The sequence below is a fragment of the Lactuca saligna genome, chromosome 9, assembly GCF_052625555.1.
Source record: "Lactuca saligna cultivar CGN05327 chromosome 9, ASM5262555v1, whole genome shotgun sequence".
Taxonomy (NCBI): Eukaryota; Viridiplantae; Streptophyta; class Magnoliopsida; order Asterales; family Asteraceae; genus Lactuca; species Lactuca saligna.
The window spans coordinates 99,013,616-99,041,234 of record NC_136425.1 but is presented as its reverse complement, the minus strand read 5'-3'; positions in this window follow the sequence as shown (position 1 = coordinate 99,041,234).

Genomic DNA, 27,619 nt, shown 5'->3' with positions numbered 1-27,619 from the left:
TTGGAAAATTTTAGAACGGTCGAATATTATAGCATATGCAATCGATCCTATACCCGAAGCGTATGTGATACAATTCATAATGAAAAACATGATACTTTACTAGCTTCTTACTATAATATCGTCATAATATTTCTATTTGTCATGTTCTCAAAATCTGAACTATGAAGAGGGATGTCGTAATCATAATCAAACTTTGAGAATGCAAATAATAAATATACCCTTGACTAAATTTAATTAAAATTTATTGATCTAAGCTTTTAGATTGGAAACGAAGTATAACATTCTTTCCCTGAATTATAGCAGAAACAACTTTTCAACCCCTGCAACTTTGCAAAGTGAATATTGCCAACTTGCAATACTTAAATAATAATCATGCTCCCACTAACATGATGATTATATCCATTCCAGCATAACATTTATGATCCCACTAGCTTTGACACGTATTCAGAAATCAACTAAACTTCTAGAAAAAAATACTTATTGACTTCCAAATTTCATCTTTTCTAACACGATATGTTTTGATAAGCCTTTATCTAAGCTTCTCAAACTTATACACCTTCCCTTAGATAGCTCACATGTGTGTCTAAAATATTTTAGAACTTATATAACTAAGTCCCAAATGTTCGGACTAATTGCCAAATCTCACAATTCGAACTATGAAGAAGGATGCCATAATCATAATAGAATTTGAGAATGCAATCTACACAGTTGTTATCTTCTTAAAATCTTTCTTAGTGAAAGCGTTTCCTCACAAGCATTTTTCATGAAGGAGATAAACCTTATGACACTTAGATTTTTATAGTGTATGTGTTCTTATTCATGTGAATTTGTCATAACCATAATCATAAGATAAGGTTTGTGACAAATTCAAACTCTTATGGACAGAACTTGTTCATTCTTAATTTCTTATCGTCAAGGGTCCCACCTTATGCAACCTATTGAGAACTCGTAGAACTCATATGCATAATCACTCAACTGGATTGGCATAGAAATAAAATTTTGTCAACACGATAGGTTACATTCCTCAAGTCGTGTGCTAGTGTTTAATCGTGTTACTTCTTGATTTGTTCTTGAACCTTTTCTAGATCTTTAGACTCCCACTGACCTCTTGACATATTAGATTCTCTTATCAAGAAACATTTCTTGAGAAAGAAAATATCCAAGAGTTAGTGTGTCTATATCAAGACAAAACCTACACACAATTTGATACTAGTTGGTCTTTGTCTTATTCAAGACATCACAAGTTACCAATATGTGTAAGTGTAAGAACATTCCTACTTAAGATTATGTCACTCAAGTCACAATCTTTGAGTATGACTCTAAGACTTCATTTTAGAACGAAGTATGACTCGCCTTTTTGATTTAATCATTTCAACAATTTCTGATTCCTCTTCTTAGCCATACTAGTGCACTAAGATGTCCTTAGAGGATCAATTGTGATATGGTTCTTACTCATTAAGATGATCATAAAACTCGATACAAAAGTACTCTCCCTTCTTCTTAGATTAGAGAAACTTTTAACTTTCTTCCTAACTGATTCTTCTTATTCATTCTGCCATTCATTGAAACCTTTCAATGATTCAGAATTACACTTAATCTTGTAATTATAACACATTTAGTAGACTTTTAGTAAATTATGACAAATAGTCTCATTGTTATGTGTGGTGGACTTGACTAGTGCCCAACATTGTGTTCTAGTCCTTTAGTCCTTCACTTGACTCACATACTTGTGTGATCAAGGAATTAGTCTTAACTTCCTAAGTACCAAGATTTCCATACATCACAGAATACAAGTTGTATGATGCCAAGTTTCTGTCCAATTGAAACTTGGGCGATGGGAATCTTTCATTACTTAGAAAAATTATGACACTACCATAAATAACATGACTAAGAATCACATCCATTTATAGAAATACACAAACATCAATTTTTCACAACGATTTCATTGCAAGGATGAGACAAACCAAAATTTTATTTTATTCATAAAGCAATGGAAAACACGCCCTTACAATGCAAAATCAACTGAAAAACTATGTAATCAAATACTCCTAACAAATCTATCATAACTTTCTTAGCTCAGAATCTGATCTTCGAATCCATGCGATCGTGATCCATTTCTTTTTTATCAGACTCATCTTGCTCTTCCATGAAGCTTCCTTTCTTTTATATGATCCTGCAAAACATTCAAATGTAATCTTATCACATTATGTATTAAGAATCAATGAATAGGAACTTAATGGAGTTAAATAGTGGAATTTACCTGAAGTAGAACCATACTTCTTGACTCTCCCATCTCTTAGATTCTTTAGGTCCTCTAGGTAGCTTCATAGCCAAATCCCCTTCTCTTGGCAGCAGAAACAGGTGGCTTCTCCTGGAGCGACCATTGGAGCATGGTTGGGTGAATTACCAGACAAATATGCCCCATTACTTTGCCAAATCATTTCTGATTTAGCAGCAACAAGCATGTAAATTAGGTCAATGAGGGTCGCATCAAGATCCATAATATAATACTCTCTTATGAACTTATCATGTGATTTAGGGAGTGACCGAAGAACCCAGTCTACAACCAAATTCTTTGGAAAAGATGCACCTAACATTGTCAACCTATCGATGTGTGATTTCATCCCTAGGATGTGAGCACACACGGGTTTTCCGTCTTCGTGTTTCATTGCCAACATCGCTTGAGTGATTTTGAACTTTTCAATTCTTCGATCTTGTGGGTTTGGGAGGACAATGGGATGGGGTGGAGGAAGTGAAACCAAGCTAGTCCACAAGGCGTGGATCGATCTTTCACCTTCATTGTGGAACCGAATTTCACTTTGAGCAGGAAAACCTTTTCCATGGGATTTGGGAAGACCACGGCTAGATTCAGACATCTACAAAACGGGAGAAAATTCAAGTTACTTGATTGATTGATTTAGTCCTTAATAAATCACCCAAATGAGATATTAAGGCTAGGACCCAACTCAATACTCTACAACTTGGGGGAGGGAATCTGCTACCACATTGGCCTTGCCGGGATGGTAGCGGATTTCGCACTCATAGTCACTGAGCAGCTCTACCCATCGTCGTTGTCTCATGTTTAAGTCCTTCTGATCGAAGATGTGTTGTAAGCTTTTATGGTCGGTGAAGATCGTGCACTTGGTTCCGTAGAGATAATGTCTCTAAATATTCAGTGCGAAGACCACTGCTCCTAGCTCCATGTCGTGAGTTGTGTAGTTAACTTTGTATGCCTTCAGCTGTCTCGAGGCATAAGTGATAACTTTTCCTCTCTGCATAAGCACATAGCCTAAGCCCTAATTTGACGCATCGCAGTAGACAACGAAATCATGTCCCTTCAGGCAGGGACAGGATAGGTGCGCTGCACAAGGCTCGCTTCAATGTTTGGAATAATGTATCTTGCTTTTCACTCCAACAAAAGGGTACACCATTCTGTGTTAGAGTGGTTAGGGGTTTGGCGATTCTGGAAAAATTCTAAATGAATCTACGATAATAGTCGGCGTGACCCAAGAATTGACGGATTTCTATGGGTGTCTTCGGTGCCGACCAATTCTCTATCGCCTTGATTTTGGAAGGGTCCACGTGTATGCCTTCCTCGCTTACCACGTGACCAAGGAAAGTTACCTTCCGAATCCAGAATTCGCACTTGGAGAATTTCGCGTACAGCTTTTCCGATCTAAGATTTTCCAACAGTATCCTCAAGTGTTATTTGTGATCTTCTTTTCTTCTGGAATAGACAAGTATGTCGTCAATGAACACGATAATGAACTTGTCCAGAAAGGGGCGACACACCCGGTTCATCAGGTCCATGAACACTGTCGGTGTGTTGGTTAGACCGAAGGTCATCACTACGAACTCGTAGTGACCATATCGAGTCCTGAATGTTGTCTTGGAAACATCACTCTCATGAACTCGTACCTGATGGTACCCTAATCTAAGATCTATTTTTGAGAAGTAACTAGCTCCCTGAAGTTGGTCGAAGAGGTCATCGATTTGAGGAAGAGGATAACGGTTTTTGACAGTCAATTTGTTCAACTCACGGTAGTCTATACACATCCGAAAGGATCCATCTTTCTTCTTCACAAATAACACCGGGGCTCCCCAGGGTGAGGAACTCGGTCTGATGAACCCCTTACTAAGTAGCTCATTGAGCTGACTGGATAGCTCCTGCATTTCTGTTGGCGCTAAGCGATACAGACACTTGGCTATAGGAGTTGCTCCGGGAACTTGGTCAATGTGAAACTCGACTTGGCGTTTGGGAGGAATTCCCGGGAGCTCTTCAGGAAAGACATCAGGAAGGTTGTAGACTTCGGAGATGCTCTCGAGGACTTTAACTTCCTGTTTCTCATTAATTACATGAGCTAGGAATGCGTAACACTCCTTTCGCAGAAGATTTTGATCTTTGATGCATGAAATGACACGAAGATTGGAACTAAGTTTATCGCCGTAGATCGTGAGAGTCTAGTCAGAGGGGAGATTGAGACGGATGGCTTTTCGTAACAAAGGATATCAAAATGATTGGGACTCAACCAATCCATGCCAATGATAACATCAAAGCTCTTTATGGAAACTGGCATTAGGTCAATGGGAAAGGAATGATCGTTCAGGGTAAGGGTACAGCCTATGAATATAACGTTAGCGTTCTCTTTCTCACCGTTAGCCATCTCGACGGTGAATGTTTTGGTTAATGGTTAAGGACTATGTTTAAGAAGATGTTTGAATGAATGGCTAACAAAACTTCTTTCAGCACCAGAATCGAAAAGGATGCAAGCATATGAGTTGTCGAGAAGGAACATACCTGTGACAACGGTGGGGTCGGCGACTGCCTCCTCCTGCTTTATAGTTAGAACTCTCACAGCGTTGTTGGTTGTTGTTGATTTTGGGCAGTTTTACTTGAAATTCCCGACTTCACCGCACCTGTAGCAGGCCTGACCAACACCCGCTCCGGATGCTTGATTGGTTGGTTGGGCTGGTGTTTTGCAGTTTCGAGCAGTGTAGCCCTTTTTTCCACAACTGTTACAGAGCATCTCACAGAATGGGCCAGGGATACGATGGTGATAACTGCACCTGTTGCACCAAGGGAGGTTACCAGCATACCTATTGGTAGGTGCTTGAGCTGTAGGATCAGCGACAGGAGTAGTAGCAGCGTGGACTGCCATAGTTTTGTGCTTCTTGGAGGGTCGTTGCAAACTCTGACCCTTTCGCTTGTTCCAGAATATCTTCTTACTCCTACTACACTCATTCTGGTGCCCCTGATCACCTTCATGATTTTGGGGATGGGTGTTACTTCCTGGTGCACCAGACCCGCCGAGGTTCAAGTGTGACATTGTAGCCGCCACTACAGCACTAACAACTGCCTAAAATATGACAGAGTCGAATTGAGGAGGATGTGGTGGCAGAGGATTGTTGTTCCTTGAGTTGGGTCCTTTCCTTGGGGGCATATTGATCTAGAATGATCAGGAAGAGAGGATGGTAAGTCCTCTGAATTGAATCAAGAGATATGGAACAAGAGATATCTCATTATGGCAGATAAAGTGTTCTACTGTGCGATAATATATAGGAAAACTACCAAAGCTAGGGAATTTATCGCTACAGGAAATGAGTAGCAAAACTTGAATGAGGATTTCTATAACGAAGTTGACTCAAGAAAATACTCCTATAGTATTTTATGTTTCGTTGCGACAATGACTCATTGTTTGGATATTTGGTAAGTTTTAGGCTTGCTGCACACCATAGTCACTCCCAAGCACATGTTGGCCGTGTCTCGAATGAATATAGTTGATCTGGCTATATTGACCCTAGACACGACTACATAACTGCCCAGGTTTAACTGTAGTGTACAACACCCAATTACTTATGCTTTATTCCACTCGTGGTTACGGTTTCTGGCATTTAGATATTCTTGTATACTTGGAATAAAAATACTTATATTTTTAAAGTATACTTTTAGTTCAGAGCACTTCGGCCCCTTAGTGTTTATAGTTATATACCATGTAAGGTTCGGTATACTTAGTTCACTATAAACAAGGGCTCTAATACCAATCTGTTACACCCCGAAACCGATGGTGGAAACGTTCCGGGGCGGAGGATGACATGTAAAGTATCACAACCAATGTACATAGCAAGCATAGTGAACACAACCATTACATTACATAGAAATATTTATATTTGTTTGAAAGCAAAGTAATACATGTTTAATATATACAATAGTACGAACAAAAGTAAATATGAGAGTTCTATACACTCCGTCTTCTCCAAAAGAACGCGGGATACCTGTCTAACGAGAACCTGAGAATACAAGCAGTTTTAAAAATATCAGCATAAAGCTGGTGAGTTCATAAGCGGTTTGTTTCTGGAAAAAGAATAAGTTTCCTGTGGGTTTATGAAAAGTTGTTTCTCAAGAAAATCCCATATTTTCTTATGAAAGTAGTTTGGTTATCCATTTGTTAAACAGCCTGTTTCTGAAAAGTTAAGTTATCCCAGGAAAAATCCTTATTTTCCTTAAAAGTTGGTGGTTGGTCATCGATCCGGAATGAAGTGTACAAGTATCTACCATACTTGTAGCATTAAGTGAAGTATCCTGAAAGCTTGGTTATCCTTGAAAAGTAAATTAGTTTTAACACGTATATAAAACTATTAAGTAGGTAGTAAACTAATTCCTAAGGGTGTTAGTTCACTAGGTTCATTATTACTAAAAGTAAATCTCCATTATCTAAGTTTGTGAGTTCTATAACCATACGATAAAGTAGATATGGCAATAAGAAGTCCAATATCATTTTATGACTTTTGTCACCTATAGACCTTTCGGTCCCACTGTAGCTAGCAGCAACGTGCGGGGTATTCAGCCACGTTTAGATCTATACACTCAATTCACGCTCTCCTTCCAGGAGATTCTGGTTACAGGGGCGGTCCTCCACTCATGTATCTCTGTAGATTGTTACTGAGGACGTGTCTCCAATCTTAACAATAACGAATTTTCAAGTAATAATACGGAAAATCCATTTATGAATGACATGAAATCCTTTGTGAAATATAAAATATAACATTTTATATTGAGTTTCGCAATTAGTTTGAAAAGTAACTCTGCAAGTTAAACGGTTGGTTAATACGGTTTCCAGTATTAAAAGCATACTGAACATGTAACTATAACGTACGAAATAATAAGTTTTAAGTACAAGTTTCCTTGTACTTTGGCTTGAACATGCGTGGGGATCCTATGTAACATGAGGAGATACATAATTGTATCTAATTAGGCATTGAACCACTAATAAAGTAAGATAATACACTCTGATGGGCAAAAACACTTTATCTCAAGTGTTGGAAATGATACGGGTTGCATCTAAGGGGGTATAGGGCCTAGTTAAGTATTTTGCTCTTCAAGAGTAAACTCTTAGGGGAGATTTCGGCCCATATACCATATCCCCATGAGTTTACGACCGTAAACTCATGGGTGGAGTGTTTTTGGTTGCTCAAAGGTCTTATATCACTTGGGGAATTAAGCTAGGTTCAATTCTAGGGCATAGGAAGTGACTAGGTCTTCAAAATGGGTCATTTAAGGGAGGTCACAGCTGTAAACCTAAAGTTTACAGCTGTAAACTCTTACTTGGCCCTTCAGTTAATGTTTTAATGGTTCTAGGTTAAGCGTACATGTTTCAAGTCCATTATACAAGCCATGGAGGGAAGTTAGGGCACCATTTGACCTCCTTAAGGGAGTTTACGGCCAAGGGACCAATCCTTGGGGGGTTTACGGCCGTAATCTCTTAAGGTCATGGTTTCTTTGATGTTTAAGGTCCCTACTTCGATGGTGGTTGGTTCTAGACATTAATCCAAGCCATAGGAGGTATTCAAAGGGAAATTTAACACCTTAAAAGGTGTTTACGGCGTATGAAGGGGTGTTTACGGTCCAAGAATGTTCTTGGGCCATAAACTCATGTTTAATCCCCAAATGACAAGTTTTTGGTGTTCTAAACTCGTACATGCAAATCCTTAAGCCATAGTTAAGCACTAGAAGGGTTTTGGAAGGGTTTTGGGGCTTCAAAATCCCACTTATGGGTGTTTACGGTTTTGGTGTGTTCCATGGCCATAAACACATGATTTTGATACTTTTGGGTGATTTAAACATGGATTTGCATGCAAAATAAGCTAAACAACAAGCTAGGATAAATCACTTACGAGTTTGGAACTTGAAAGAGGTGTTTTGGATCAATATCACTTATAGAGAGAGAGTAGAGAGAGAGGGTGTTAAGAGGGTGGAAAAGCTTCAAATGTGACCACTCAATCCCTTATATAGGGGTTCAGTTTGCGGCCTGGTGGGAATCTACTCGATACTGACGTTAAACGGAGCTTATGGTCGTACCCGATTAAATGTTCGTAACCCGACGTGGTTATAAACTTGAAATCTTATCAAAGGGATATCGAGGGTGTTTCACGTGTTTCTATATCATTTGGACACTCGTGAATTCATAATGAAAGTCTTAATTTAATTAACCTAATCCTAAATGTTCATGGAAAATTTTGATAGAGATGAGTTTTATTAATGGAAATCAGTTACAGTGACGAGATAAATTTCAGGTTGTAACACCACAAATATCGCTTTTATCCACTATGGGTAAAAGGAACACATCAACTTCAACTCAATGCTTGCTTATACTCACTCACTGAATCACACACAACAATATCTTTTATTGCACCAAGTTATTGGTGCGTTTACATAATATCAATGTGTAACCGACTCACAAGATACGACTTACACATCTCGGTTTCAAGAATATAAGATATTATCGTCTCACCAATCACTCATGATAAAATTCATAAAGCTATCCAAGTGAGCATGGGTTTATTCCAATACTCTAATCTTATAGCAGCACTCATGAACCCTGCAACAAACTTTTGCTATGTCTTAAACACTTTAGAGAATATACAGTTAGATTCATGACAGTCTTCTTTCATTCCAACTTCCAAAGAATGAGCGACTGTGGAGGATTTGAATAATCTTATTGTTCAGGAAGTCAAAACATGCAAAGTGAAACACAATAATAATACTAATCCTATATGGCCTCAAACCTTTGAGTATAAATAAAACATTTTATTTAATCACCATATTGATTACTCATTATTTGTTGTTTTGGGTAATCAACCTCTTTCTTGAATTATAACTACAATTGTCCCATGCTCTTAGCATGCACACTATGTTTACCTATGGTCCTTACTTTGTGAAATAGTATAATTGAATAACTTTTTCAATCACACTCATTTCACAATTCCTAATCCATTAGTGTAAGAATACAAAATTCTTGCCACTACTAGAATATGTTAGACTCTAGCATTTTATGCAACGATCATTTCGTAATGTCACGGCACAAAATTCACCAAGACTCGGCCAATGAAATTACAAAGTACTCTATTGGAGATTGTTACACAACAATCCCATAGATGTGAAGTCTCACATTCAAAGTACATTCCTTTGAACATCCCTTTTGCATAAAAGTTTCTAATCTATACATTGATTCTCGATATCCAACTCCCAATATGGAAACATTTCCATATTTTCCATATGACAACTCATTCTAAATAGAATCTTATCTCTTCATAATAATGTCAACATGGTCCATCCATGACTATACTTCCAACTGTCCATAAGCGACCAATCCTTGGCGAACCTTAGATTGTCCTTGGCATTTGTTTAATTATTTTTAGTCAAGACCGATTCTATTTCCTTTTTCCCTCTAAATGCCCTTGGCATTTGGAAAATTTTAGAACGGTCGAATATTATAGCATATGCAATCGATCCTATACCCGAAGCGTATGTGATACAATTCATAATGAAAAACATGATACTTTACTAGTTTCTTACTATAATATCGTCATAATATTTCTATTTGTCATGTTCTCAAAATCTGAACTATGAAGAGGGATGTCGTAATCATAATCAAACTTTGAGAATGCAAATAATAAATATACCCTTGACTAAATTTAATTAAAATTTATTGATCTAAGCTTTTAGATTGGAAACGAAGTATAACATTCTTTCCCTGGATTATAGCAGAAACAACTTTTCAACCCCTGCAACTTTGCAAAGTGAATATTGCCAACTTGCAATACTTAAATAATAATCATGCTCCCACTAACATGATGATTATATCCATTCCAGCATAACATTTATGATCCCACTAGCTTTGACACATATTCAGAAATCAACTAAACTTCTAGAAAAAAATACTTATTGACTTCCAAATTTCATCTTTTCTAACACGATATGTTTTGATAAGCCTTTATCTAAGCTTCTCAAACTTATACACCTTCCCTTAGATAGCTCACATGTGTGTCTAAAATATTTTAGAACTTATATAACTAAGTCCCAAATGTTCGGACTAATTGCCAAATCTCACAATTCGAACTATGAAGAAGGATGCCATAATCATAATAGAATTTGAGAATGCAATCTACACAGTTGTTATCTTCTTAAAATCTTTCTTAGTGAAAGCGTTTCCTCACAAGCATTTTTCATGAAGGAGATAAACCTTATGACACTTAGATTTTTATAGTGTATGTGTTCCTATTCATGTGAATTTGTCATAACCATAATCATAAGATAAGGTTTGTGACAAATTCAAACTCTTATGGACAGAACTTGTTCATTCTTAATTTCTTATCGTCAAGGGTCCCACCTTATGCAACCTATTGAGAACTCGTAGAACTCATATGCATAATCACTCAACTGGATTGGCATAGAAATAAAATTTTGTCAACACGATAGGTTACATTCCTCAAGTCGTGTGCTAGTGTTTAATCGTGTTACTTCTTGATTTGTTCTTGAACCTTTTCTAGATCTTTAGACTCCCACTGACCTCTTGACATATTAGATTCTCTTATCAAGAAACATTTCTTGAGAAAGAAAATATCCAAGAGTTAGTGTGTCTATATCAAGACAAAACCTACACACAATTTGATACTAGTTGGTCTTTGTCTTATTCAAGACATCACAAGTTACCAATATGTGTAAGTGTAAGAACATTCCTACTTAAGATTATGTCACTCAAGTCACAATCTTTGAGTATGACTCTAAGACTTCATTTTAGAACGAAGTATGACTCGCCTTTTTGATTTAATCATTTCAACAATTTCTGATTCCTCTTCTTAGCCATACTAGTGCACTAAGATGTCCTTAGAGGATCAATTGTGATATGGTTCTTACTCATTAAGATGATCATAAAACTCGATACAAAAGTACTCTCCCTTCTTCTTAGATTAGAGAAACTTTTAACTTTCTTCCTAACTGATTCTTCTTATTCATTCTGCCATTCATTGAAACCTTTCAATGATTCAGAATTACACTTAATCTTGTAATTATAACACATTTAGTAGACTTTTAGTAAATTATGACAAATAGTCTCATTGTTATGTGTGGTGGACTTGACTAGTGCCCAACATTGTGTTCTAGTCCTTTAGTCCTTCACTTGACTCACATACTTGTGTGATCAAGGAATTAGTCTTAACTTCCTAAGTACCAAGATTTCCATACATCACAGAATACAAGTTGTATGATGCCAAGTTTCTGTCCAATTGAAACTTGGGCGATGGGAATCTTTCATTACTTAGAAAAATTATGACACTACCATAAATAACATGACTAAGAATCACATCCATTTATAGAAATACACAAACATCAATTTTTCACAACGATTTCATTGCAAGGATGAGACAAACCAAAAATTTATTTTATTCATAAAGCAATGGAAAACACGCCCTTACAATGCAAAATCAACTGAAAAACTATGTAATCAAATACTCCTAACAAATCTATCATAACTTTCTTAGCTCAGAATCTGATCTTCGAATCCATGCGATCGTGATCCATTTCTTTTTTATCAGACTCATCTTGCTCTTCCATGAAGCTTCCTTTCTTTTATATGATCCTGCAAAACATTCAAATGTAATCTTATCACATTATGTATTAAGAATCAATGAATAGGAACTTAATGGAGTTAAATAGTGGAATTTACCTGAAGTAGAACCATACTTCTTGACTCTCCCATCTCTTAGATTCTTTAGGTCCTCTAGGTAGCTTCATAGCCAAATCCCCTTCTCTTGGCAGCAGAAACAGGTGGCTTCTCCTGGAGCGACCATTGGAGCATGGTTGGGTGAATTACCAGACAAATATGCCCCATTACTTTGCCAAATCATTTCTGATTTAGCAGCAACAAGCATGTAAATTAGGTCAATGAGGGTCGCGTCAAGATCCATAATATAATACTCTCTTATGAACTTATCATGTGATTTAGGGAGTGACCGAAGAACCCAGTCTACAACCAAATTCTTTGGAAAAGATGCACCTAACATTGTCAACCTATCGATGTGTGATTTCATCCCTAGGATGTGAGCACACACGGGTTTTCCGTCTTCGTGTTTCATTGCCAACATCGCTTGAGTGATTTTGAACTTTTCAATTCTTCGATCTTGTGGGTTTGGGAGGACAATGGGATGGGGTGGAGGAAGTGAAACCAAGCTAGTCCACAAGGCGTGGATCGATCTTTCACCTTCATTGTGGAACCGAATTTCACTTTGAGCAGGAAAACCTTTTCCATGGGATTTGGGAAGACCACGGCTAGATTCAGACATCTACAAAACGGGAGAAAATTCAAGTTACTTGATTGATTGATTTAGTCCTTAATAAATCACCCAAATGAGATATTAAGGCTAGGACCCAACTCAATACTCTACAACTTGGGGGAGGGATTTTGTAACCCAAATTACAGAACATTTGAAGGTAAGTGAATGATGATTCACTAATTTTCCACCATGAAAAACGAAAAAGAGATTAAGTTTTAAATGTATTGAAAACTCCTAGATCCTTTGCGATTCATTGAACTTTTCAATGACATGTTTAACTCTCGATATGCCCCTTGAATTGTGACTGGGATGCCGAGGATCACAAAACAGGGTGTGAATAACCATGCAAACTTACATGGTGCCCCCAATGTTACAGTCACTTATTCGATGTGTCGATTAACCACACACGCTCCACCAAACTATGACAAACATCAAATCACCCTTTGCTACCTTTGCTTAGAACCCATTTAGTGTGTCGGTTAACCACACATGCTCCACTAACGTCTTCGCAAGGGTAGAAAGTGTAATTTCATGGAATTGCATCAAATTCACTTTTGCCTAAAGTAACTAAGATTGAGAATTTTGTAAAAACATTTAATTACTTTATACTTCATTATACTTTTAATGGAAAGGGTTTTCCGTATCCTACCCGTTCGGCTAACGACCCTCTACCAATCAAGGAAGCGGTGGGTGAGAGTGGACACCCGTTAAATGTTTATTTTATAGGCGATAACCTTATACCCCCCTTATAGATTGGCTTCGTGAATGAGACCTACTAACGGTAAGACTAGCAGTTTAAGTTATACATATATAATATTAAACTTTTACTATTATATATAGTATATGAGTGTATTTTACACTTTTAAAATACTAAGTGGTTTAACTTAACAAATTACACTTTTAATTAAATATAAACCATATGATTATGGATTTATTAATTTTCTTTTAATTATAATTTTAATTAACTTCTTAAAACCATAAGGGGTGTAATTTGAACTTTTCAAAAAACTAGGGTTTTAATCAAATTTAAAATTTCTAAAATTAAAAACTTTTTAATTTAAAATTTAAAATATTAAAACTTTGATTTAATAATTATCTCAAAATAAAACAATTAATTTGAATTATCAAATCTTGAAGGATTATCTATTAAATTAAACAATTAAGTTAACCTAATCCTTTAAATCCCCTAAAATTCGAAAATTAGGATGGGATAATTCAAGAGATCTTTAATTATCTATTTAAACAATTAATGGATAATTACAAGATATGGCATTATCCAAATCCCTAAAATTTGGGAATCTTATCATGGGGACAAGGCAAATTTCAAAATCCAAGGGTTAGACAACCCTAATTTCGAAATCTTGGTGGCTAAGGAAAAAGGTTTGCGAAACCCTAATATAATTCGAAAACTGGGGTTTTGTAACCCTATTTTCGAAAATCCAAGCCCTAGGGTTTATTAGCCATAAACCCTAATTTGTTAAATTCATACATTTGTATTAAATCTAATTGAAAACAAAAACCAATGGTTCAGATACCACTGATGGATTTTATACAAACAATCCTATGTGTGTATGCAACCCTTGATACGGATCTATGTTTTCAGTATTAGTCATACAACATTATGAACACAAAAGGAAACCTAACATGCATCTACTATTTTCGAAATTGACATAGAAGAATAGAATACATACCTTTTCCTGTTATATAGTAATAACAACTAATTCCTTGAGTTCCCTTGGCTGTTGAAAGCATCTAATGGCTCACAAACACACTTTGAGTGAGAGGATGAATATGAGAGAGAGGACGAAAGGTATTAAGCTCCAAAATTATGCCCTAGTAGGGTTTTCCCAAAGGGTGGTAGAATTCTAGTGCCTTAGGGTGCTATATATACTTTAGGCTAGCTAGGGTTTCAAGGTGGAAACCCTAATCCCTTAGCTTAGGGCCAAAGCAAGCCCATGGACTCCTTTCCTTAAGCCCTTGGATGAAAACTCCTAGATCCTTTTAGGATTTTCATTCAAGCCTTAATAAAGGTGATCCAATAGCCTAAAGTCTCAACTATCAAATAATTACAAAACAACCCATATACTTTTAAGTAATTCCTTTAATCCCGGAATTAATTCCTACTTAAATACTAATTAATAATATGATTCCAAATTAATGTAGTATTCATATAATATATTAAAAAATCATATTTATACCGCAATTCATTATTCTTAACAATAAACCAGCCTCTCACCTCAACAGTCATCCTGTCTAGTCACCAGTGTGAAGGCAACCCAAAAGGACCATGCTCACAATCGGGTCAAGTACATACAAAAATAGTTATGCACTTAGACACTAATCCAACATCTGTTCCATGTCTTTGTCCACACGATATCTTGAAGAACAGAGGATTATATGATCCTTTATCTAAAGGACGTGTCATTGACTAGATTAGAGTTGGAAAGTGCGTTTTGAAAGCAACGATTGCTAACCGGATTTTGAAGTTACATTGGCAGTTATAGTTATTAGAATTATCCAAGTGAGAGACTGATGGATTAGGTGTGCAAGACCATAACTATAATTTGTATGTACTTGACCCGATAGTAGCATGCTCCTTTTCGGTTGCCTTCACCGGAGCAATTTGATAGGATGGATATTTGAGAAAGAGGTTGTTTGTGATTTATTAATATATTATATGAATAATATATTATTATTTAATTGGAATTCATCAAGAATTAATTGGAATTAATTTAGTAATCGAAAGAGACTGATTAAATTTGTAGGGACTAATTATGTAAATCAGTAATACGTATAGTTTGCGCTAATGATCCATATTGATTTGGGATGGGCTGATGAGATTTAACAATCATTTAATCTATGAAGATCGATTAGATCTTGAACAAGTAAGTAAACAAAGACAATAAAACACAATAATAAGAACGAGACAAGATAGAATCAAACGTGTCGAATGATTAAACAAAATCCTCAGAAGAGCTCGATTAAGAACATCAACTGTAGAGGATTGGAAGGTTACAAGAACGATCAAAGAAACCTGTTGTCGTCTAAATGTATCGCTATACTCAGATCTCTAAAACCTTAACCTAATATGCATGCAAGCGTAAACATACATACAAAACATAAAAGGTTCATGGTTGGATAGGCCCAAACCGGTACACAAAAAGCCTTAGGCTAAGCGAGCCCAAAAGACGCAATCAACAAAAATGATCTTCAGCCCAACAATCTCCCCCTTTGCGTCAATTTGGAGCGAGACCTTCACTTATTACTTGGGCCAGCAGCTGAAACCGGTACCTTCTTCACGGTACTAAACAGACATTTGGTTATTGAAAGAATGGTCTGTCTAAACCGGATGTACCAGTTAATCATATCTTCAAAATACTTGACATCATCGGCCGAGTTCTCTTTACACCGTTTGACAATGAATAGCACATGCTCCAAACAGGTTGTGGTGTAAAGATGCTTGTCAGCTAAAGCGAAGAGACATTTCTATCCTTCCGCTCGAGTGAACATAACTGTGTTGCGTCTCGGGTCGATCCTGCCCAGTAGCATTTGATTGAGATCACTGGCCGATCCCACAGGAGCAATTTTGGGTTTCTTCTTGAAGACTGTGGCGACCTCCTGATCCATTAGGGCAACCTCCATGATGTAGCAGATTAACATCCTTTTGACATGGTCTAGAATGGGACCATATTCAGCTTCATTAGTCAAAAGGATATTATACAGGACGATCCAATCATGAGGATTTAGATTCGGTAGATCTGCCAGGGAGATAAGATGAGCAGTCTTTGCAGATCCCCGAATCAATTTGAACCGAACGTTTATAAAACGTCCCTCAGTATAAGGTTTTAGCACCCGAACGTTGACAATCTTCTGGGCGCTCCATGTAAGGAATTGTGGATGAGCAGCCGCCAGATAGAAGTCAATGAGCTCCCTGTCAAGCTCAGCGTTCGGGTGAGGGACTTCAAAAATGTTAGAGAAGACGTGGAAGATGAACGCCTTTCGAGTCAGTGGCATATCGAACTGCGAATCGACAGAGTTGCTGCAGTCGAACGATATAACCGGCTCGAGCCATAAGATGCTGGGAGTTTCAATGGCCTCTTTGATTAAGCGTTCCCTGGTCCAGGCAGGGAAGAGAGTCTTTCGGCTCTCAAGGAGATCATGGGCTTCTTTTTGTTTGCGTTCGGCTTCGTCAGCCTCACGCGCCACACGACTGGCATCTTCACCAACCTTGCGACTGTTCTTTCTTTTTAAAATGTCAGCAATGGTCTCCTTGTCGCCTTCTTCATCTTCGTCCTCAGCTATGTTTTTGCCTTTGTTCTTCACACCCGAACCTAAAGTTTGATCAGTTGGAGATGGTTCGGTCGTGTGAGTAGCTTTGGAGGAAGGAGGTGGTTTTGATCCTGTCTTCTCATCTCCCCCTTGTTTCGGAATGGACACAAAACTTGGGAGGCCTTCGACTTTGTTGAGAAGATCGATGGCTGGAGAGAGCTTTTCAGCAAGGGAACGCCTCACCGAAAAGTTTAGGATGGGATCGTGTGCTTCCAGAATGTTGGATATAACAGCGTGGACATCCGAAACACACGTCTTGACCACCACCCGTTCAGAGCGAAGATCTTCCAGTTGTTGTTGGGATTGAGAGAGTTGTGTTGTCTTGACCTCAAGTGCAGTTGTTTTGATGGCCAGATCGTCCATTAATGAACGCTCGGTTGCCAGATCTTCTTGTAGCTTGGCAAGGCGAGCATCAATGGAGGCAGTAAATGCCGAGTTGTCGTCGCTTATGGTTTGACGTAGAGTTGCGAACGAAGGCAACTCCGATGAGACAAAATTGACCAATTGTTGGACAATTGGTTCCAAAGATGCCTTTGTGGCATCTGCACTTTCCTGCAAGGACTGCAGCAGGGTAGAGGCATCAGAAAATAGTTTATCGACTTTTTCGGTCACTGCCTCGCATGCCCTGGTAGATGCCTGAATTGCAGCAGTTGCTGAGGCTGTTGAATCATGTTGAGCCCTGGAGAAGGCATCAACAATCTTCTGAAGGGCAGCTTCAGACAAAGTGGACTGTTGGTTAGATGAGGAGGCGAGAAGTAGGTCAATCTTCTCGTTGAGCTATTTGAGATGTTTCTTGGTTACTGGAGCATCATCCTCCTCGTCACTTTGAACTTGAAACGGACTATAGTAGACCGAATCAAAGATCATGTTTTCTCCCCCAAGATAAGTTTGTTCACCCTCAGATGCATTTCCATGAGATGAAGAGGGTGGAGAGGTTGGGGGTGTTGAGGGTTTGGTAGGAGCAGGTTGAGTGGGTGAAGGTATAGTTTCGGTTGGTGGTTGAGTATGAGTAGTTTCGGTTCTGTGGGTTTTGGGTTGAGGAGGTTCGGTTACATGTGGTGATTCGGTTGTAGTTGTAAAAATTGGTGGAGGGGAAGGAATTGGGGAAATGGGTAGTTCAATCTCTGGGGTAGGGGACCGAGGTGGTGTATGGCCTCTTTGAGGAGATGCATCCCCTTGAGAGTCGTCAGAACCCGAACTCTCACCCTCAGAGTCACTCGAAGAAGAGGGTATAACAAGCTTTCGCTTCGGTTGGGTCTTCCTCTTCTTTGGTGGTGGGGAAGGTGCGGCCTTCAGCTGTTTCCTCTTTTTAGGTGAAGGTCCCTTTGAAGCTTTGGAAGCTTGCTTTCCTTTTTCTGCCTTTTTACCCCTGCTCACCGGTTTATCTGCATCATGAATAGACCTGAGCATATCCGGGGTCAGATCCCTTGGACCAGATGGCCTTAGCTCCTTAAGCTGCCGAATCAACCTGCTATCCGAAGGCACATCACCATACATTGACTCCGGGATAGAGCCAATAAAGGAGAATTTTGATGCACCTGAGATGATGATCTTCTTGGTATGGAAAGTACCAACAGAAGACATCGATGCACCTTCAGCAGTGGGAACATCGAATCTGTCCATGGCCTATTTAGTTATTAGTATCCAGAATCGGGCCAACGAAACTTCAGAGTGTCGGGATGAAGAAGAGAGGCTTTGAATAAGTTGTTGCCATAGAACAAACCCATAATCCATGTTGATCCCATTGTAAACTCCGTACATAATGGTGAGGAACAGACGACTTGCACCATCTGAACCTGAACTTCTCTCCGACAATCCCTTGAAAAGGACTGTAAATAAACCGTTCCATTGTGGCGGCAAGCATGACTTTTTGAATTTTGCAACGGAGGTAAGAACTTCTGTGTATCCCATGTTGTAAAACATGTTGTACAGATGACCAATCTGTATCGACTCCGGATGAACTCTGGAATGGTCAGTGGCAAATCCAAGCAAAGAGCAGAAACGCGGGCGAGAGACGGAGGTTTTGTGGTCTCCAATCTCGAAAAATACCCGGTCGACAGCTTTGTCGTAATATGCAGTCGCGTAGACCTGCGATAGGGCCGCCATCGGCACCGATTCGATTCTGGAAAGTGCTGGAACGAGTTGGGAATACTTTAAGCACTCTATGACCGGCGACATGTAGGGGTCGTATGCCTTTGGGTTAAGATCAATGACCAAACATTACTGTGGGCGAATGGGAAGAATTTGTGAGGTTGCATGAACTGAAGAGGAGTCATCCATTGATGCAGGTGAGAAGAAGATGATGAACAGGAAACTGTATGGGAGTGTTTGCGTTTCGGAAATTTTGAAAGTGGTAAAGAGGTAAAAGGAGGTGTAACGGGCTATTTATAGTGGGTGATAAGAGAGAGAAAAATCGAGTCAAATCTTTTATGGATGACAGTTGGAACGTGCGATGATCACGTAGGAGAAAGAGTGTCAGGTTCCTAGGACCACGCCGCCCAATAAGCGCCGTTTCATAGGGACAAGCCGTTACTGTTTAACCACGCGCATTAAATGCCACAGGACAAGAAAGAACTTAAGGTTTAAAAGAATGTCCGTTGAAATTACGATCAACCATTTATAAAGAAATGTTGAAAGGCTTCTTTTAATTAGGCTAAAAACGACTAGCTTGAAAATAAAATCTCAGAAAGAAAAATAAGAACGAGATCCCAAGGGAAGAAATGTTATGGGTTTGTAACAATTTCATAGGAATCACATAAAATTGGAGATTTTAATAGGGTACTTTCATCAATTCTTTAGTGAGAACTTGAGCAATTTAATTGTTCATCGTCAATTCGTTAGGTGTGGAATTTTGGGTTTCACTTAGTTCGTAGTGACACAATACTAAGATCATAAACACAGATGTTGTGTAACCATAAACCTCAGTGGTAATTTCTGAGAGTCTCAAGGGTTACCATGATGGAATGAGTGAAGTGGAGAAGTAATGAAGAGATGGTGTAAGAGAACAAAGTACCTCTACTGCGAAAAGAAGGACCAAGCAGGAAATTCTTAACTCATGTGAGAAAAGAATGAGGTAGCTCACGATTAGAATAAATGAAATGGACTTATTGGGAAGACAAGGTTTGTGTATACCAGGTCATGAAGGCCATTATTCAAAATCTTATGAGGCTTGAGACACATACAGCAGCATGCTTCTAGGGACATTTAGGTATTTCATCAAAAGTATCCCCATAAGCGAACACTAACATACAAGAAAAAAATTTGGAATTTTTGAAATAAACCGAACCCGAACCTTCGATTGGTTTCGGTTGAGAAAAGTTTTGAAAAACCGAACCCGAACCTTCGGTTGATTTCGGTTCTAGAAAATTCTGAAAAACCGAACCCGAACCTTTGGTTGGTTTCGGTTCTAGAAAATTTTGAAAAACTGAACCCGAACCTTTGGTTGGTTTCGGTTCTAGAAAATTTTGAAAAACCGAACCCGAACCTTTGGTTGGTTTCAGTTCTAGAAAATTTTGAAAAACCTGGGAATGTAGGAAAACAAGAATTTTTTTTTTTTTAAACAAACGAGGAAAAACAGAATTGTACAAGAAATATACAACATTGAAAAACTACCTTTGAAGAAATGAGTGGGTCAGATAGTTGAACCGAACCCGAACGTTCGGTTGGTTTCGGTTCTTATGTTTGAGTTTGAGAGGTAGCGTGAGGTACTGACTTTGATTCCATCATACCTAGTCCTTGCAAGATTTTATTGAATGATGCTTCAGGAAGAGCTTTTGTAAAGACGTCAGCCAGTTGATCAGTGGTTCTTACGAAGTGAACTTCGACGTTTCCATCTTCCACGTGATCTTTGATGAAGTGATACCGCAGTGCTATGTGTTTGGTTTTGGAGTGTTGCACTGGGTTATGACAGATCCTAATTGCACTTTCAGAGTCACAATATAGTGGGATCTTCTTCATATTGAGTCCGTAGTCTCGAAGTTGACTTTGGATCCAAATCACTTGTGACGTGCATGATGCAGCTGCAATGTATTCCGCTTCGGCAGTAGATAGCGATACACACGTTTGTTTCTTGGATTGCCAGCTGACTAACTTCCCGTCAAGAAATTGATAGCCACCAGTTGTGCTTTTACAGTCGAGTCCACATCCTCCAAGGTCAGCATCAGAATAGGCTTGAACAAAGAAGCCTGAGTTGGATGGATACCATAGACCTAAGGAGGTGGTTCGCTTGAGGTAGCGTAGGATGTTCTTCACTGCAAGCATGTGAGGTTCGCGTGGGTTTGCCTGAAATCGAGCACAGTAACAAACAGAAAACATGATATCAGGTCTGCTAGCGGTTAGATACATTAATGAGCCAATCATTTGACGATAGAGCGTGATATCAACAGCCGGTTTGTCTAGGGATGGGGTAAGCTTGGTGCCGAATGCCATTGGGACTTTGACTTTTGAGTCTCCCATCATTCCAAACTTTGCTAAGAGAGTCTTCATGTAAGCTTCCTGATTAATAAAGATGCCTTCGGGTCCCTATCTTATGTTTAAACCAAGGAAAAAGTTAATTGGACCCATTGAGCTCATTTCAAACTTAGTCTCCATCAGCTTTCTGAATTCAGCCGTTAAGCTGGGATTCGTGGAGCCAAAGATGATGTCATCGACATAAATTTGAACTATCATAAGGTGGTTACCTTCCTTTTTGCGAAAGAAGGTTGGGTCAACCGAACCTTGTTTGAATTTAGACATCTTTAAAAATTTTGTAAGCGTTTCATACCAGGCTCTCGAAGCTTGTTTAAGGCCGTACACAGCTTTATCCAGAATATAGCAATGATTTGGATGCTTTTCGTTCACGAACCCAGGAGGTTGCTCCACGTACACTATTTCTTCAAGTTCTCCATTGAGAAATGCACACTTGACATCCATTTGGAAAACCTCAAAGTTCTTGTGAGCAGCATAAGCCAGAAATATTCTAACAGATTCTAGCCGAGCTACTGGAGCAAAAGTCTCTTCATAGTCTATCCCTTCCTCCTGACAATATCCCTTTACCACCAGACGAGCCTTGTTCCGTATAACATTACCTTCCTTGTCCATTTTGTTCCTAAATACCCATTTGAGACCAACGACCGAAGCATCTGGAGGAGTTGGAATGAGGCGCCAGACTTTGTTCCTTTCAAATTCGTTCAGCTCGTCTTGCATTGCTTGAACCCAATCAGAGTGATCGAGGGCGGTATTAACTATCTTTGGTTCAACTTTTGATACGAATGAGTTGAACATGCAAAACTCAACCTTTGAAAATAAGGAAGTATGTTTTGCTTTCAGTTGTGATCGGGTCAGGACCTTTTCAGAGACATCTCCAACTACTTGAGAGACAGGATGATCTCTGGTCCATTTGATAAGAGGAGGGTAATTCGGATCAAAGGTTGGGTCTAGTTCAGCATTAATTATTTCTTCTGGCTCAGATTGGCTATCGTAACCGAGCGTCATATCATTATGTTCCCCCTCAATTGATGAGCTTTGAAAAACATGAGGTTCAGGTGTTTCTTGTGGTACTGAGCTTCCTGGTGTTGAGGCCTCTTTGGTTGATGAAGGACCTTCGGTTGAAGATTTAGAATTTGGCTCCCCCTGGACTTGTGAGCTTGTCTCCCCCTCGACTTGTGAGCTTGGCTCCCCCTCGACTTGTGAGCTTGGCTCCCCCTCGACTTGAGCGCTTGGCTCCCCCTCGACTTGAGCGTTGTTGGATGGAGAGTTCTCAGAGGTTGATTCTCCTTCATGCATTCTTCTTGCAGCATCTTCGACAATCTGCTTCATGTGATCAACTTTGTTGTCTGCTGCACCTGCTTCGGAGAGTGAAGCTTTCTCTGGTTCGTCAAAGAGCTCCAGAAATTTCTCGTATAAATTGGCGATCGAGACTGTGATTTGGCTAGTTAGAGGAAAGATTTCCCCTGCGGTGTCTTCTTTGGCCTGTAGCTTCTTGACATAGGTATCGTCAAAGGTCACATAGTATGTTTCTTCAATCCTTCTCGAACGCTTGTTTAGGACCCTGTACGCCTTGGATGTGAGAGAATAACCCAGAAAAATTCCCTCGTCGGCTTTGACGTCAAACTTGTTGCATTGTTCTTTAGAATTAAAGATGAAACACCTTGAGCCGAACACATGGAAAAATTTCACATTTGGCTTTCTGTTGTTCAGTATCTCATATGGAGTGAGTGTGAACCTCTTGTTGAGATATGACCTGTTCTGTGTAAAACAAGCAGCTGAAACAGCGTCAGCCCAAAAATAAAGAGGTAAGGAAGCGAAACTTAGCATGGTTCGGGCAGCTTCACACAAAGATCGGTTTCGTCTTTCGACTATTCCGTTCTGTTGCGGTGTGTAGGGAGCTGTGAAATTGTGACTTATTCCCTTTTCTGCAAGAAACTCTTCAAACTCCCTGTTCTTGAATTCGAGACCATTGTCGCTTCTGATGTTGCGAACAACCTTCTTAAGCTGTACTTCAATTTGCTTGATAAACACTTTCAGCTTTTGAGTCGCTTCAGATTTGAGCTTTAAAAAGAACACCCATGTAAATCGTGAAAAGTCATCAACAATAACAAGAATATACTTTCTACCACCGATGCTTTCGATAGATGAAGGACCACACAAATCGATATGAAGTAATTCGAGTGGTTCAACAACTTTTGTGTTGATTATAGATGGATGACTTTGACGACTCTGCTTCCCCATTTCGCATGCAACGCACAGATGATCCCTGTCGAACTTGAGCAATGGAAGGCCCCTAACATGACCTCCAGTAACAAGACGGTTGATATCTTTAAAATTAAGATGAGATAATCTTCGGTGCCACAACCAACTTTCATCGGATTGAGCTTTTGACAACAAGCATATAGCTGGGTTTCCTTTGATGGGTTTAAGGTTTAAGGGAAACATTTCACCCTTTCGCTCTGACTTGAGAATCACTTTCTTTGACTTTTTCTCTATGATTTCAGAACCTTCATCATCGAACGAGACTTTGAGACCTGTACCTCCAACAAGCTGAGATACACTAATGAGATTGTGTTGGAGTCCTTCCACATAAGCCACCTTCCTTATAGTAAAGTCTCCATTTGTTATCATCCCGTATCCCTTTATAGTGCCAAATGAATTGTTTCCAAACTTGACGTTGCCACCATTTGCAAGAGATCTGTATTCCCTAAGCTCCTCTTTCCTCCCTGTCATGTGACGTGAGCAGCCACTATCGATGTACCATTCTTCGTCGAACTGCTCGTCACTTATAACCTTCTTTATCAGTTCATCGAGCTCATTGAACTGTTGGCTGAGTGGTTTGGCTGTAAAGCACATGTCCTCCTTTTCTTTCTGTCCATCAATGCCTCCATCAGTGTTGTATCCCCTCATTTGAGATACGTCAGAAACCATGAGGCATTTTCCACCACTGCTTTCTTCCTTAGACAAGTAGGCCTTTCCATGAGAAGGCTGCCTCACTTCCTCGTCTTCTGAGTCGGTAGACCAAACTTCCGTGCTACCGAACTCATCACCTAGAACAGAACCCTGCACAATAATAGCATTAATAGGCGGGTTAGCAGCAGACTTCTTCTTTCTCAACTCATCCAATCTTTTCTGCAACACGGCTTCCTCGTCGTTCCCATCATCCTCTTCAGCCATTTTCTTAAGGACACAGTCCTTAGCATAATGATTTTTCCCACCACAATAGAAACAGCTCACTCCAGAGTCGCCATCCACCTTCGGTTCCATCTTGTGCTCCTCAGCTTTCGGTTCATTAATCACCTTTTCGGAGCTGTAACTCCCCTGCCAGTTTCGGTTTTTGTTGCTGGGGAATCTCTTCTTTACGAACCTTTTGGGATTGGACACCATCAAGGCATAATCCTCTGATGTAAGATCATATTCTTCCAGGTTGAGGTCTTCATCCTCCATAACAGCTTTACTTTTTGACAGGAGGTCCAACGAACCAAGACTGGAAACGACGTTCTTTTCTTGCACCATGATCTTCTCTTGAGACTTGAGAATTCCCACCAGTTTCGCCAAAAAGTATGATTTAAACTGCTCATGGGCTTTAACTGTGGAAACTACTGCTCTCCATTCAGACCTCAGACCATTCAGGAATGTAACCATCTGTTCGATGAGATTCCTTTCAATATCGTGTTTGATCATCTTGCTGAGAAGATGATTGAAGCGATCAAACGTCTGGGTCACAAATTCTTCAACCCCTTGCCTGAATTCTCCAAACTCAGATAGAAGCAAAGTTTGAATCGAATGTTCAAGATCTTCGTCTGTAGAATACAGTTCGCGAAGTCTATCCCAAACATCCTTTGCCGTCGTGCATGAGCTAACCAATCTGAATGTATCGGACTGAAGGGCGAACCGGATCAATCTTAATGCCTTGATATTGCATTGGAACTTATCCTTTTCATCTTGTGCAATATCTTTCACGTCCTTTAGCAGATCATTGTATTCTTTTTGAGTCTTGATGATTCTGGATGTTGCAGAATGAGAAAACGGTCCATTGGTGATGGCTTCCCAAATCAGATACCCATTCTCCTCTGATCCAATAACATAGTCTTCGAAGTGATGTGCCCATACTTCATAGTCATGGGTTGTAACACCGAAAATTTCAAAACAAATTTTTCAATTTTTATAAAACATAATTCCATTGATATTCATTAAACAACCATTTTAATTATCCAAACAAGACAATACAAAATCCCAAGATCATGATATCAAGCTCCGAATGTGTGTGTGTACGGATCAAGCCGGCGCCTTCCCGCGGTCGTCACTAGTACCTGAAACAATAACATCAACACTGTAAGCACAAGGCTTAGTGAGTTCCCCAAAATACTACATGTAACACATATTAGCCACTCGAGGCTATAACTCTGTGGGTCCGTGCACCCAAACTCTGTGAACCCTCAGGTTCTAACTCTGTGAACCTTCCGGTTCTAACTCTGTAAACATGCACAGCATCAAACACATAGAAGTAATGCAGTACAACACATAACATATATAGCATACAAATACTCTATCACATAACCCTGGTTACCTACTCAAGGTAAAGTATAGTGAGAAGACTCACCTCGCGTGTCTCGGTAAATCGTAAACCTGAAATCGCTAATCACTCGACCTGTCGAGCTGTCGTCCCCCTATAGCACAATACACCTCTAATTAACACTTTCCCCACTGGGGTTGACCACACTATAACAAGTCAATCTAGGTCAACGCTGGTCAACGGTCAACGGTCAACTTTGACCGGACTCGGCGAGTACCCAGGCGACTCGGCGAGTCTGGGCGTGTACACCAATTTCCCTGGAATCCTCCCTTGACACGTCGAGCATTCCCTCAACTCGACGAGTTCCACCTGGCACGAGTTGTGGGGCCACCACAACTCAACTCGCCGAGTCTCAAGAACAACTCGGCGAGTCCAGCTAGACTCAGTCCACCTATCCATTCTGACTCCCCCTTAACTCACTGAGTCCACCTTTCCCAACTCGGCGAGGCCACTCACAGAGTGGTCGGGCAACATTCATGCTACTCGCCGAGTCTGTTCTTCGGACTCGGCGAGTCCATGCCATGCACTGACTCAATCTTGCTCTAAAGGTCAGATCCAGTTCATTAATCCATAGATCCAGTCCCTCCAAGCTCATTTAGCACGTAAAGTTACAATCTTGATGCACATACAACCTTTATATGACCATATATGATGTTTATGACTCAAATACTACAACACAAGGCCAAAGACTCTATTGCCACTCAAAAAGCTTGATGAGTGAGGCTCTCTGGACCCCTATGGATCCAGATCCATGGCCTCAACTCAAAGAGGGAACCAATGGGCATCAAATCATCCCATAAATGACCACCACAAGCCCTAAATTGCATCATGCTTCACTAAACAGAAAATGGTCCGAGATAATACCTCTAGAGTGATGATCTAAGCTCCAAATCCACGAAATAGCAACCTCCTTTGCTTCCTCTTGCCTAGGGTCTCCTTCTTCTTGCTAGATAACACACACAAGATCAAGAATGGCTTCTTTCTCTTCACAAATAGCTCAAGAACACAAGGGTCACTCACTGAGGGTTGGGTGAGCACAAATGACGGCCATAAGGCCCTTTAAATAGGCCTCAAACCCGGAGATTTAGGGTTTCATTACACAGCGCAGACTCGCCGAGTCCATATCCTGGACTCGCCGAGTCCATATCCTGGACTCGCCGAGTCCAGGCGCGCACCAATGTCCAATTCCGCGTCTCTACTCGGCGAGTCTGAGCTCCAACTCGCCGAGTCCCTCTCACAATATGACAAAATTAGATTTACAAGATACCTGGTAAAATCCGGATGTTACAACTCTCCCCCACTAGAACTAGACTTCGCCCTCGAAGTCTCGCTCTAGAATAGCTCCGGATGCTGCTCCCGCATCATACCCTCCGGCTCCCAGGTCATTTCTGATCCCTTCCGATGTTGCCACTGTACCAATACCATAGGTACCTCCTTGTTCCTCAAAATCTTGATCTTCCGATCCCTAATAGCCACTGGTCTCTCAGCATAATTCAGGCTTGCATCTACCTGAATATCCTCTAATGGAACCACTGCCGACTCATCGGCTATACATTTCCTCAACTGCGATATATGGAAAGTGTTGTGAATCTGCCCCAACTTTGTTGGTAACTCCAGCCGATAGGCTACCCGGCCTAC